The following is a 15,927-nucleotide window of genomic DNA, read 5'->3' on the forward strand; positions in this document are numbered from 1 at the left end:
AGATCAAGTAGCCAGAGAGTTGCTAAGAGTTGGGGCGGGGGATAGTGAGCCACGTGTGTTTGCTAATTGTCTTTACCAAAAGAAGTACTCTTTCTTCTATCTTCAAGACAGCAGGTGGTTCTACAACAGGGAGAGAGGAAACCACTGACATTAGGTTTCTACTCTTCCACAAAAACTGGGATATATGGGCTCTATTTTCCTTAATGATTAAATTTCAAAGGATGGCTAGTAGATCACTGAGAAAGACATTCTCGGATTGTCAAACTGGCAAGAGGCTTTATAACAGATTTATATATCAAAGGAACACAGAAATAATTTTGAATTCCGAATTTGCTAAAATAAATATTCCAAGGTAAAGGAGAATGGGTGCCAAAAGTCAGAAAGTTACCTATCTAAAATTTAGTCAAGTGGAGTGGAACATTATGGTTTTCTAGTCACCTGTAGTAACTTCAAAAATACAAAAGTATCTAGTAAACTTCAGTGCCTAAGTAAACAGTTTTCCAAGCAGAATAATACATAGGTTTGCTTTCACAAAATCTCTATAAGTTTATAAAAGAATGATAGTCTAAGAAAAAACATGGCTAGTTTACAAGCAGAATTTAGAGGGAATACAGAGATTCAGGGATTTACTAGAATGATAATTAAAACTGTTTCTCTAATCTAGCCTTTAACAATAACAAAATATATCCAACTAAGACATAGCCTCAGGCTAACAATAGAACCAAAGGTTTGGGTATGACACTTTTTGTTAAGACCTTTGAAAGAATTACCGTAGTGCCACGTTGGACATTTCAGTTGTATACAATAGGCTCTAGAAATATTAAGCATTTGCTAGAGTTTGGGCAGGGGGTGACTTGCATTTATGGCCATCAGAGATACTGGCCTGAAGTTTTGTTTGAAGTTTTGTTTTTGTTGTGTCTCTGCCACGTTTTGGTATCACTAAAACTATAAAAACCTTAGAAGAAAACCTAAGAAATACCACAGGCCCTGGCAAAGACTTAACGCTGAAGACTCCAAAAGCAATTGCAACAAAAACAAAAATTAACAAATGAGACTTAATTAAATGATAGAGCTTCTATAGAACAAAATACACTATCAACAGAGTAAACAGAACCTACAGAATGGGAGAAAATTTTGCAAACTATGCATCCAACAGAGATCTAAAATCCAGAATCTCCAAGGAACTTAAACAAATTAAGCAAAAACCAATCCCATGAAAAATGGGATATGAACAGACACTTCTCTAAAGACATACACATGGCCAAAAAACATACGAAAACTGCTCAACATCACTAGTCATTAGAGAAATGCAAATCAAAATAACCTATAAGATACCATCTGACACCAGTCAGAATGGCTTTAAAAAGTAAAAAAATAACAGATGCTGGTAATGTTGTAGAGAAAGGGAAATGCTTATACACTCCTAGTGGAAATGTAAATTAATTCAGCTACTGTGGAAAACAGTTTGGAGGTATCTCAAAGAACTTAAAACGCAAATACTATTTGACCCAGCCATCCTATTACTGGATATATACCCAAAGGATTATAAATTGATTTGTTCTACCATAAAGACACATGCATGCATGCGAATCACAGCACTATTCAAAATAGCAAAGAAGGCCAGGCACGGTGGCTTACGCCTGTAATCCCATCACTTTGGGAGGCCGAGGCGGGCAGATCACTTGAGGTCGGGAGTTTGCAACCAGCCTGACCAACATGGTGAAACCCTGGCTTTACTAAAAATACAAAATTACCTAGGCATGGTGGTGCATGCCTGTAATCCCAGCTACTCGGGGGGCTGAGGCTGGAGAATTGTTTGAACCCAGAAGGTGGAGGTTGTGGTGAGCTGAGATCACACTATTGCACTCTAGCCTGGGTAACAAAAGCAAATTCTGTCTCAAGAAAAAAAAAAAAAAGCAAAGAAATGAAATCAACCTAGATCCCCATCAATGGCGGATTGAGTAAAAAGAAAATAGAGTATATATTTACCATGAAATACTATGCAGCCATAAAAAAGATTGAGATCACATCCTTTACAGGAATATGGATAGAGCTGGAAGCCATTATCCTAAGCTAATTAATGCAGGAAGAGAAAACCAAATAGTACATATTCTCACACAAGTGGAAGCTAAACATTGAGTACACGTGAACACAAAGAGGGGAACAATAGACACCTGGGCCCACTTGAGGGTGGAGAATGGGAAGGGGGGTGATAGAAAGACTACCTATCAGGTACTATACTCATTACCAGGTGATGAAATAATCTCTACACCAAACCTTAGGACATGCAAATTTGCCACGTAACAAATCTGCACACGTACCCCTGAACCTGAAATAAAAGTTGGAAAAAAAGAAATATTAAGGGTGTTTTCTACAGTATATTACCATGTGAAAATTAGTAGTGATTCAATCTAGAGAAAGAGCCCTGGAAAGAACTCTTGCGTTAACTTTTGTCACATCGAGTAGAACTTGAGAGCATTTTTTAATAGTCAAGAATTTTTGAGACCTTGATATAGAAGCACAATGAGCCTATGTTAAGAGACTAAGATTGGTTAAGATTTATGAAAGCTTCTCATCATTTTATGGAAAGAAAGTAGATTGAGAAAGTTAAGCAAAAGGCATATTTCCTAATACTTTTTTAGAAAGAAACAAAGAGGATGATGTTGCAAAGAAACTCCCTTCCAACAAACAGATTCAAGGGTGCTGCGGAACAACGTACGGGGGAATGGAGAAGAACTGGGGCTTAAACAACATTTCCCATCCCATGATGAGACGAACATGGCAACATTTACCCCACAAGACATTAGAGCTAATGACTGCTAAATGTTTTCAATTCATTCCTCTTTTGCATGATAATTTGTTCTGTATTTATACTATTCCTATTTCATCATTGTCTATTTAGTTCATAACTCTCTATATTGGGGGTGTCACATCCAGACTTGATATAGTTCCTATGATTCTGTACTCTGAGCTTGATTACGATTGGATGAGACTATGAGTATCCTGAGTTAGGATGTGCATATTTTGAATGCAGGAAAATAACTACTATTAGACCGTAAACCATAGTAGTTTGTAAAAGTAGCCCCAGTTCTTCACCTATACCTGTATGCATTCCTTTTGTTGCAAAAACTGTTGTTGCTCCCTTATTCTGATTTCTTGGTGGGTTATATAATTTTCTTTGTCCAGTGTGATGTCAGCAGATATGATGCAAACAGAGACTTGAAGAAGCACTTGCATACTCTTGTTTTCATGTGCAATTCGGTCATAACTATGCCCAAGGTAGCCAGGAGGAAGATGAAAAATAGGCACGAGGCAGGGTAATATTGCCCAAATTATGCCATCTGTAGCCATTCTAGACCAGCTGACAGTCAGTCAACCACTGACTTGAGGACAGCTGTAAGCCAACTGTTAATTGACTACAAATGTTTGATTGAGTCAGAAACCCCAACCAAGCTCACAGTTAGACCCCAATGAATCAAATAAGAATTTATTATTTTATACCACTAATGTTTTCAGTTGCTCATTATGCAACATTATCATGGCAATAGATAACAGATACATTTACTCAAGTGTTGTAACTATAATCACAAATACAGTAAGTGTAAACAGATTTTAAAGTAGATGGAATTGACCTATGATAGCTGAATTGAGAGCATTTACTAGAGATTAGCCTATGAAAGGATTAATCATGAGTAAGTAGGATATTGGTTCTATTGTGTAATCTCTTCAGTGAAGTAGAAATTGGTTATTGTAGATTCTACCATAGTTTTACCATTTAAAGCTGTAAAGTGTTTATTGAATAAAGGAATAATTTTCATTTTATACAGATAAAGCTGAGACTTTGAGAGGATAAGTAGTAGAATTGATGGCAAATCACCATTAATGAGAAGAACCAGAATGCAAAACCATATGTAACTCCACAGTCTATTTTTTAAATAACTATATTATGTTAATTTTCTATTAGATATATTTACTTTCCTCAAGTTATCCACTAACGTTATTTGGTTCAGGACTTTTTGAGAAGGAGGAAAACACATTTTAACTTATTACTGTGAAAAGAAAAAAAAATCTCAGGATCCCAATTTACTATGCCAAAAGCAAAAACTTAGGCTGAAAGCTGAGTCATGCAAGAAATTGGCTTTTCTTTCTTCCTAAGCAGATAGCTACAGATAAAAGGCCAGATATATCTGTCTGCAGGTAGCTTGGTCTACGTTCACTTTACCTTATGTCAAGTGTCAATTTACTGAATGCGAGACAAATACATAATTGATTTCCTGTATCTGCTCCTTTTCTCTTGCAACAACACATGGACTCAGTACGGGACCATACCTTCCTCTTTCCCTTCCAGCCTGCTTTTCCCCTTTAAATATTGAGGCCCTCAAAATCATCTTCGAAAAAAGGTAGGGACCAGATTGTTCCTATGGTTTTTGGGCTCCTTTATTTTTTTCCAGGCATGTCCTTAACTTTGGCAAAATAAACTTCTAAATTGATTGAAACCTGTCCCAGACACAATTTGGTTTACATTTAAAAATGACACATACTAAAGTTTTGGCCTATTGGAAAACAAATTTCTCACTTACATGATATTCTTCATCCAGTCCCTCAGATCATCTAGATACTATGATTCCAGATCCTATGTTGGAGTTACTATTCAACAGAAAATTGAGGTAAAAGAAAAGAAAATGGCAAAAAAAGAGAAGTGAAATTGGAGAGTCAGGAATGGCAATCAAAGTTAGAAACAAAACCTGCATGAAAACTGTGTTTATATGCCTCACCATTAACAGGTAATTGGGCTCAGGTATAACGATTTCTCAAGCAATGCCCTGATTTTACTACTTACAATCAAGATATACACAAATGCAACACACAAACGCACACCCACAGATATCCACTAAAGTACATAACCCTTATTTAGTAGGAAAATAACAAGTTCTCCATTTATCTTATGCTATTGAACACAGAATTACAATTAAACAAAATGTGTTTAGGAAAATTATCTTCCACTATATTAATACACTTGAAAGCATTTTTACTTGCAACCAAAATGTAGATGACTGTTAAGTAAAATTGTGCCACAGTATTAAATTTTTATAGTCTTTTTCATGTCACTAGAAAAGATGCCAAGTGCTTCTTTGCTTTTAATGAGTTTCATGCTGAACTTTGACAGGTAACAAAAGAAAATGAATGTAATGTGTGGGTTGTTAGGACTTTGTAAAAAATCCAGATTATTTTTTGTTCTATTTTAATTTCCAGAGCCTTATAAATAATTATACTACATCTTTAGCTTGCCTTCTTTCACAACCTATAATGTTAATTCATTATCATTTAGAAAATACATTAGTAGTATCAATTTAAATATGAATTTCAATATGACATCAACATTTATCCACATATTTGTCACAAATTTCTATTTGATTCACGTAGGCAAGGGACTACCTAATATGAATTTGATGAGCTATTTCAGAAAATATGGTTGAATAAATCCATTTTTTTGAGTACAGGTAGATGGACAGAGAGATAAGTACATATATGAAATATACTTTTTACCACTACAATTTTTGTAAGAAATCACAATTTTCATATAGTCTGCATATTTAAAAAAGAAATGCAATCTTTTATGATGCATAAAACAGAGCAGTTAATCTGTTGTATATATGGCTTGGGTATTATTTGAATATCAGCAAATTAGTAAGACTTCTCTAAATAATATGTCTCTTATTTTAATGACTAATAGTTTAGGCACTAGTCAGCTGAACTGTACTTATTTTCATAATTACAGTGTCAATCTCTTCAGTTTCTTTAGAGCTACTGTAAAATACAGTTACACAAGTAACAATTTTTTGCTCTCTTTATTTGTGTTTTTTAGTGACAAGATTGATATGTTCTGAAGTTTGTCCCTAATAAAGGGAAAGATGCTAAAAGAAGTTGGAGAGAAATACCACAGTTGCCTTGTTCACTTATACGAAGTTACTGCCCAGACTATTAGGGAAAAATATTAATTGGGCAGAACCCTTTACTCACGTTAGAAGAAATACCTGCAAAACTTATTGTTTTTAAGTATAAAAATTAATATTCAGCAAAAATATTAAATTAGAGCCAAAGGCAAAAATTGGTTGGATGTCAGTATGTTTGTGTCATTTGAATTTTTATAAATAGTATAAAATCATAAAAATCATTTAAGAAAATAATAGCATATGATGAAATAACAATGTGGTCTTGAATTGTATTTTTATAAAAAAGATGAAAAATTTGTGAAACTATAACTGAAACTACTGCATCTCAAGAAAACATTCTACTGTTACTCAGGCTAGTAATGCTCCTTTCTGTTAAGTAATCACTTCATTACTCTTGCAAATGGAAATACATCTCCAATATTAAGTACCTCACAATTGTTTACTTATATCTACTTAAGGAAAAGTTAATGGTTTTGCATCAATTACAAATCTATGCTAAAATACAGTTATAATATTAATTATAACTATTTAATATTACTTTGTCCTTAGAAGTAAAGTGAAAATATTTTTATATTTAGGTCCACACTGTCTGCATTTCCTCCTAGTCTAATGGCAAAATCGTCATGCATTTATTGTAAGGCTATGACGTCAGCTAAAATGTACCATTTGAAGACTTCATTATTTTCTCAAAGAAGTAAATAAATTTTGGCATGGCACTAATTAAATTTTAGTCACTAGGCTTGCTTATATATCTTTTGAAATGTATAAATTATGCCCTTAAGAAACTAAAAGAAATAAAATCACTGAGGGGAAATGATTACATATAATGATACATCCATATAGTGCTTAAGTAGAGGAAGAAATAAATTTGGGAAAGTGAAAATACAAGAAAACTCACAACACTTGGGATGGACAGGGAGGGTCACATAACAAAGAGCAGAAAAGGAAATAGACATACCGTGTACATATTTAGTATCAGAAAGTCTATTTTACCTACTTCAATATATAGTTTGCTGTTCTCTTGAATGATAGTAACAAGTAGAAAGAAATTTCCTCTTCTCAATGGTTTCCAAGTAGAGAATAAAGAAGTTGTAATCGTGCCATATATTAATATATATAGTATACATAATATGTACACATATAATATACATATACTTTTTGTAATGTAATTATACATACATATATACATCATATATATTATATATAATATATGTTATATATGATGTATATTATACATACACATATGTATTCTATATTATATGTGTATACAATATTATGTATTATACATACATCTCCAATATTACATAATGTATAATACATAATATATATAGTACATACATAATATTGTATACAATATTGTATATGTATATATTATATATACAATATTTAAATATTATATATGTACATGTATTTATTATATATGTGTAATTATATATGTGTAGTATATATGTATATTTATTATATATGTACAATGTATGTGCATATAAAATATATATACTTATTTTATTTATAATATGTAGATTTCAGAATATTTTATCTCAGTGTGAGAGACAATAGTATAATGTGTTGCCATATGTCATATTCACTTACAGTGCACACTTGCCTAGTAGGCTACACAAACAAGACTACAAACATTTAAAAAATGGAACAAATTCATTACTGAGAGACGAATCTACTTGTTTAAATTCATACAGTGTAAGGGCCCGGGTTCTAGCTGATATTTTAGTGCTTTACCAATTATTTTCAGATGTACAGAAACTTTTTGAAATCTTATACATTTTCCAATTTAAAATAATTCATTTTTTCATCATTATTATGAAGTTTGTGCATATATGGAAAGATCAACAGTCCTGGATTGTGTGTTTACAGATACTTCAATTGTTGAACTACTTTGGAAATATTTAGGAAGTCTCTTTAATTTATTTAAGAACATTGTGCTCTCATATGACAAATTAAGGCTAATTTATATAATATTAACAATTTTTACTTCTTTAAGTTAATCAGTTCATAAAATCTAATTTTTTCACATCAACCAGCTTATTACAATTTTTTTTTTTTTTTTTTTTTTTTTTTTTTTTTTTTTTTTGAGACAGAGTCTCGCTCTGTAGCCCAGGCTGGAGTGCAGTGGCGCTGCAAGCTCCGCCTCCCAGGTTCACGCCATTCTCATGCCTCAGCCTCCCGTGTAGCTGGGACCACAGGCGCCCGCCACCACGCCCGGCTATTTTTTTTTTGTATTTTTAGTAGAGACGGGGTGTCACTGTGTTAGCCAGGATGGTCTCGATCTCCTGACCTCGTGATCCGCCCGTCTCGGCCTCCCAAAGTGCTGGGATTACAGACGTGAGCCACCGCGCCTGGCCTATAAAAATATTAATAAGCAGTCAAATGAAGGCATACATAGGGCAAGGTCTAGAAAGGTACTGAGCACAGGAGCTTCTGTCCCAGTGGAGTTGGAATGCACCACCCTCCCTGCATGCCACTGATTCTCATCTGAAAACCTGCACATGTTCAGCTATCTGCAAGCTCTGATGGGAGCAGGCCCTTCACTCTAGTGTGTTTTTGTCGGACCAATGAATTTTGGAAGGTGACTACTCTTGGTGATGATTTTGGTAAACATTAAAAAGAGCATTATAATTTAAGAAGACTCATACAACTTTATAAAACAATTTCTAATGTAAAATTCATATTATTGATAAGAGACCAGGTACAGAGAAATAGACTTATGGGCACATTATTTTCCACTTATTACAGAAAATCTTGGTGATTCTATCTTTGGATCACGTGGGTGGTAAAACATATCTGAAGACCGTAGCCTCTGAGAAGAAACAGAGGGATAGAACACAATCCAGTTTGACAAATAATGTTTAATGAAATCAAAACTGATTCAATGTTAAAATTGGTACTATTTTTAAAAAATCATCCTAGATAATAAAAATATTTCATTTATTTTTACTTTAATTAAAACTGGTCAATTTACTGGTATACAACAGTTTTAGAAAATAAAATAAACAACTTTGATATTAGAACAATTTCAAATCTTATTTGTTATTTTTTATATCGTGTTTTATCTTGTTAGTAGTTTCATGGAAAAGAATGAAGCAATGTTCATTCAAATCATTCTGTTTCCATAGTAATAACTCTGATGAGATATTTTATTGTATATTTTGTATAATATTTTATTGTATATATCGGTATAATTCAGGTGTGTTCCCCACTCCCCTGTGTCAAAGAAAGGTCCTTAGGCCTGAAGGAAAAATCTGTTATCAATACGGAATAGCTTGTTATATCAGTTCTCATGATCACAGGACATAAAACTGATAGCTTTGAACTTTTTTTCTCTGATCACTTCTCTGAAGCTTGTCCTGGCTCCCTTTGTATATTTTAATCAATGTTTATACTAATTTCTTTATTTTAATTCTAAATCTATGCTGCTGGTATCATTATACATATCCCATTGTACTGAAATTATTAGCATAAGCTCCTCAATGAGAACTTGCTTAGAATTTAACTACACTAGTAATTTTCTGTATATTTGTATATTTATTTAGCTTGTAAGTGTTCCAAAATATAACCTAGAAGGTAATATGTTACATATCTGATGTATGAATTAAGGATTTTGAATCTATACATAATGTTTCTTTTAAGATAGCGATGTTTGTGAAATAAAAAAAAAAAAATCTTGGTATTCCAAATTCGCTATGTCAAGGGCAAAATTTAGCTTGGGAACTAAGTCACACAAAAAAACTACCTTCCTTTTGCTCGCAAGCAGATACCTGTATTCTTACATGCTCAGTTTATCCTACGCAAAATGTAGATTTACTGAGTATAAGACAAGAGCATAATTGACTTTTTCCTTTACTCCCTTCTTTTTCACATGCAAAATGTAGATTGAGCACTAATCAAAGTCTCACAATAAGATAAACACTTACCTCATTGCCTACCCTCTCTCCTTTATTTTTTCTTCTTCCCTTACTGCTTGCTTTTAACCTTTCATTGAGGTTTCCACAACCATCTTTGGAAAAAGCACAGGTCAGAGATCTTACTCTAATTTGTGTTTCTTTTTCCTGAGTGCATCTTCAACCTTGGCAAAATAAACCTCCAATCAATTGCAATCTGCCTCAGTTACTTTTTGGTTTACATTTCATAGGCCTTTATTTTCCCAATGAGGTGAAATTTAGTTTATTACATACAGTAAGGATAAGGCCTAGCAGTTATGTAACTAATTATTTTGCATACCTACTTTGCCATGTTTGTGCAATCATTTCCTCCAATCTGTGGTTTTGTTTTCTGTGGTTGCAGTTAACTGCAGTCAACCATGCTCTAAAAATATTAAGTGGAATATTCCAGAAATAAATTTATACAGAATTTCAGAAACAATTCATAGATTTTTAAAGTGTGCATCACTCTGAGTAGCATGATGGCAGTTCCCATCATTCCACTTTGTTCCACTGGAAACGTGAATCATTTCCTGCTCCAGCATACCCACACTGTAAATGCTACTCACCTGCGAGTCACTTAGTAGCCTCCTTGGTTTTCAGATTGACTGTAGTTGTATCAGTGCTGTGTTCAAGTGACTCTGATTCTACTTAATAATTGTTCCAAAGCACAAGAGTAGTGATGCTAGCATACTGTTATAATTGTTCTATTTTATTATTGTTGTTGCTAATGTCTTACTGTTACTCATTCATAAATTAAACTATCATAGGCATATATGTATAGACAACAACATTGTATATACAGGGATTGGTACTCTCCACAGTTTCAGGGACCCACAGATAAGACCCACCTCCACAGACAAGGTGGGTCTACTATAATTTATATGAACTGGTTTAGATTTTTCATTTTGTTATATTTCATTCTAAAATGAAAACAATGATTGTAGCAGTCTCATTCACTAAACTGAGTTGATTATGTATATGTTACATATATTTCAATGATTTTTCTCACTTCTGCCTTGTTCTTCTAAGTGAGTTTTCCAACATCTCTCTTCTCTTTATGCCCTTATGCCTGCTAATTTTAAAAAACAACCTTTGTATCTTTGGGATACTGTAGTGGAATGGATAAAACAAGTTTATTTTAAACAGGCTATGATTAATAATACTATCTGATGATTCGAGCTAATACGACAAAAACACAGGTAAGAAAATTGAGAAAATGTGTATATAAATTAAATACTACTTCATTGTTCTATCATAAATATGATCTAAGTGTTTCTATACCAAATTTCCAAAATTAGAAAATAAAATGTCAGTAATTTTCATGACATTTAGAAAAAAAATTACCCATTAACTCTATAAGAAAAAATAAACTAGAAAGAGCAGAGAGAAGGGAAAATAAAATTATAGAAAACACAGAGAAATACTCGGAAAATAAAGAATATTTTTTGTCAATTTTTGTATCTGCTTAAGATAATAAACTATTTTTCCACCAGATTTTTTTAATAGGGGTGAGATGGAGGAGATTAGCAATAGATACAATAATAAACAGCATGCCATCTGTAACAAGCTCATGTCATGAGAAGACGGTGAGTACACGTCTTGCTTACTTAAGATACACTCAAACGATCTTTCACAATCCCTTTAGTTGTAGCCAGAAAAAGATAATAGAATAAAAATTATAAGGCAGAAATATTATTTGATAGCAGCTATATTAGTCTGCTCTCATGCTGCTAATAAAGACATACCCGAGACTGGGTAATTTATAAAGAAGAGAGATTTAATTGACTCACAGTTCCACATGGCTGGGGAGGCCTCACAAGCATGGCAGAAGGCAAAAGAGGAGCAAAATCATGTCTTAGATGGTGGAAAGCAAGAGAGAGCTTGTGCAGGGGAACACTCATTTATAATCAGATCTCGTGAGACTTATTCACTGTCATGAGAACAATATGGGGGAAACTGCCCCCATGATTCACTTATCTCCACCTGGCCCCACCTTTGACACGTGGGGATTATCACAATAAAAGGTGAGATTTGGGTGGGGATAGAGCCAAAATATATCATTCTGCCCCTGGCCTCTCCCAGATCTCGTGTCCTCACATTTCAAAACCAATTATATCTTCCCAACAGTCTCTCAAAGTTGTAACTCATTTCAGCATTAACTCAAGATTCCACAGTCCAAAGTCTCATTTGAAACAAGGCAAGTCCTTTCTGCCAATGAGACATCAAGTTTCAAAGTGATCTCCTTTGATTTCATGTCTCATATCCAGGTCATGCTGATGCAACAGGTGGGCTCCTATGGCCTTGGCAACTACACCCCTGTAGCATTGCAGGGTATAGCCCCCGTCCCAGCTGCTTAGCTCAGCTGGCATTGAGTGTATGTGGCTTTTCCAGGTACATAGTGCAAGATGTCAGTGGATCTACCATTCTGAGGTCTGGAGGACAGTAGCCCTGTTTTCACAGCTCCATTAGGCAGTGTCCCAATGGGGACTCTGTGTAAGAGCTCCAACCCCACATATTCCCTCTGCACTGCCCTAGCAAAGGTTCTCCATGAGGGTCCTGGCCTCTGCAGCTAACTTCTGCCTATATACCCAGGCGTTTCCATACATCCTCTGAAATCTAGGTGGAGGTTCCCAAACCTCAATTCTTGACTTCTGTGCACCCGCAGACTCAATACCACATGAAAGCTGCCAAGGCTTGGGGCTTGCACCCTCTGAAGACATAGCCCAAGCTGAACCTTTGTCCCTTTTGGCCTCGGTTGGAGTGGCTGGGATGCATAGCACCAAGTAGCCTAGGCTGCACACAGCAAGGGGGTTCTGGAGCTTGCCCAGGAAACCATTTTGTCTCCCTAGGTCTCCTTCTTCCCCCAGATACCCTAATCATCTCTCTCAAGTTCAAAGTTCCACAGATTTCTAGGGCAGGGGCACTATGCCACCAGTCTCTTTGCATAGCAAGAGTGACCTTTACTCTAGTTCCCAACAAGTTCCTCATCTCCATCTTCATCATCACCACAGTCTGGACCTCATTATCCATATCACCATCAGCAATTTGGTTAAAGTCATTTAACAAATCTCTAGGAGGTTCCAAACTTTCCCACATCTTCTTGTCTTCTGAGTCCTCCAAATCTCTAGAAAATTCTAAGATTTCCCACATTTTCCTATTTTCTTCTAAGCCCTCCAAACTGTTCCAACCTCTCTCTGTTACTCAGTTCCAAAGTCTCTTCCACATTTCTTGGTATCTTTACAGCAGCACACCGCCACTGGTACCAATTTACTGTATTAGTCTGTTTTCATGCCACCAATAAAAACATATCTGAGACCTTGTAATTTGTAAAGAAAAAGAGGTTTAATGGACTCACAGTTCCACATGGCTGAGGAGGCTTCACAATCATGATGGAAGGCAAAGGAGGAGCAAAGTAATGTATCACATGGCGGCAGGCAAGAAAGAGCTTATGCAGGGAACTGTCATTTATAAAACCATCAGATAGCGATGAGACTTATTCACTACCACCAGAACAGCATGGGGGAAACCACCTCCATGATTCAAATATCTCCACATGGATCTGCCCTTGACACATGGGGATTATTACAATTCAAGGTGAGATATGGGTGGGGATACAGCCAAACCATATCACCAGATAAATTTAAACTTCCTGAAATATAAGATACTCTGACTTACATATTCTTGTGTATTTTAGTGGAATTCATTTAATGCCTTGCACTCAGTAAACAAACAAGTTGAGTGTTTAATGGATACCAGAGTAATGAAAACATTACCTCTAAAGAAACACATAATAAAATAATTTTAGTGGGCTCACCATGTTAAGGATAATTCAAGTGCATTCTCACACAGACAGCAAACATGATGTTATAGGCAGAGTGGAAATAATTATTAATGAATATGTGCTAAAATCCTAATGTTACCAATAATTTATCCATAGACACTTCACTTAATTTTTTGGTATTGATTGCTTTGTATACAGGAAGAAATATTTGAACTAGATAAATTGCACCATCTTTCAAGTTTTATGGCTATATCAATATCTTAAAATATATATAGTGAAAGGATTACTGTCCATTGTAATAAATTTATGACATCTAAATTTTATATATTTATCTTACAGTTACTGATGCCACCTTTATTGATTTTTCTATTGCTACATAACACATTAACACACTTTTTTTTTGGCTTAAAACAATACCTCTTTATTATCTCACAGTTTCCCTGGTTAGGCAGTCTGTGTACACCTTATTTGGATTCTCTGCTAAGGGTCTCACAAGCCTAAAATCAAGGTGTTACCCCCGGTAAGCTTTTATCTGACATTCTACAAGAGAAGGGTCTATTTCTAGGCTCTTTTAAGTTGCTGGCAAAATGCATTTCCTTTGGCTAGAGAATTAAGGGCAGCTTGTTTTTCAGAGTCAGGAATGAAGAGAAAAAGTCTCTGATTCTTCAAGTCTCTGACTTCAGGAAAGCTTTAGACGTTCTCTTATAGGCTGACTTGAATATATCAGCCTACTCAGGAAAATCTCTTTTGACTGATTAAAAGTTAAATCATTAAAAGTCAACAGGTATGTGAAAAAAAATGCTCAACATCACTAACATCAGAGAAATGCAAATCAAAACAACAATGAGAAATTATTTCACCCCAGTTAAAATGGCTATTGTCAAAAGTCAAAAGATAAATGCTGGGGAAAGATGCAGTGAAAGGGAAGCCTTCACACATTGTTGGGGCGAATGTAAAGTAGTACAGCCATTATGGAAAGTAGTATGGTGCTTCCTCAAAAACATAAAATAAAACTACCACATGACCCAGCCAACCCCCTGCTAGGTATATAACCAAAAAAAGAAAATCGATATGTCAAAGGGACGTCTTTACTTTCATGTTATTTGAAACACAATTTCACAATATCCATGATATGGAATCAACCTATGTCCATCAATCAGTGAATACATTAAAAGAATGTGGTATATATACATTATATACATAATTCTATACTTTAGCCAAAAAAATGAAATCATGCCATTTTAGAAACATGGATGAAACTGGAGGACATTATATTAAATGAAATAAGCCAGGTACAGAAAGACAAATAGACACATTCTCACTCATATGTGAAAGCTAAAAATATTGAACTCATGGAGGTAGAGAGAAGAATTACGGTTACCTGAGGCTGGAAAGGATAGTGCCTGAGGCTGGAAAGGGTAGTGGGGAGGGGGGAAATAGAGGGAAGTTGGTTAATGGTTACAAAAATACACTTGGAAGGATGGAATAAGATTTAGTGTTTAGTAGAACAATAGGGTGACTATAATTAACGATTTTATATTTCAAATTAGTTAGAAGGTTTAACATGTTCTCACCCCAAAGATATGATAAATGTTGGTAGTGATGGATACCCCATTTACAAGATTTGATAATTAAATATTGTATACTGTATCAAAATCTCACATGCACTTCATAAATATGTATAACTATTATGTATGCATAAAAATTAAAAACAACTTTAAAAATTGTTTTTAAAAGTTAATTTTAATCAAATATAAAATATCCCTTCACTTTTTTCATTCGCCTTTTCCATATAACATAACATAATCACAGGGTTAATATTCTATCAATCATGTTCTTCTATTTCTTAGAAGGGGAGAAGACTGCACACAGACATAAATAACAGAAGGCAGGGATCATGGGGCTTCTTTAGGGTATGTCCACCAGACCAGCTCTGTGCCAAGCTCCATGCTCTCCTAGGATTAAAAATATATGAGTAAGATAATAAACATTTTTTTAAGTCTAACTTCTGGTTGGAGACATAGGCAAACACATTTAAAGGTTAATAAAAATTTTACTGGTACCAATGATACAAGGGATATGGATAGAAGGGTTCTATTCTAGCGGGATCATCAGACAAGGGAACATCTGTGCTGAATCTTGAAGTCTTGCTCACAGATACGTAGGCAAGTTTTCTAGAACCAAGGAGTGAATGAAGAAGGATTGGGATATGTGAATTGACATGTCCTTGTGTGTTAGGAGAACACTAAACCATTTA

At 34.7% G+C, this 15,927-nt stretch overlaps 1 long non-coding RNA gene across 2 annotated transcripts in view; it reads right to left on the bottom strand.

Annotated features, from left to right (window-relative positions):
• The window catches only part of LOC119627935 (uncharacterized), a 244,881-nt gene that overhangs the window by 61,993 nt on the left and 166,961 nt on the right, over nucleotides 1–15,927 (bottom strand). Inside the window, exon 3 of one of the 2 annotated variants that reach the window (XR_012093997.1) lies at nucleotides 13,968–15,625. The exons of the other annotated variant lie outside the window; for it this stretch is intronic. This is a non-coding gene — a long non-coding RNA (uncharacterized lncRNA). Of the gene's footprint in view, nucleotides 1–13,967; nucleotides 15,626–15,927 lie in introns of those variants that run through there. 2 annotated transcript variants of the gene reach the window in all.

This window comes from Chlorocebus sabaeus, chromosome 9 (assembly GCF_047675955.1).
Source record: "Chlorocebus sabaeus isolate Y175 chromosome 9, mChlSab1.0.hap1, whole genome shotgun sequence".
In the NCBI taxonomy this organism is placed as follows: Eukaryota; Metazoa; Chordata; class Mammalia; order Primates; family Cercopithecidae; genus Chlorocebus; species Chlorocebus sabaeus.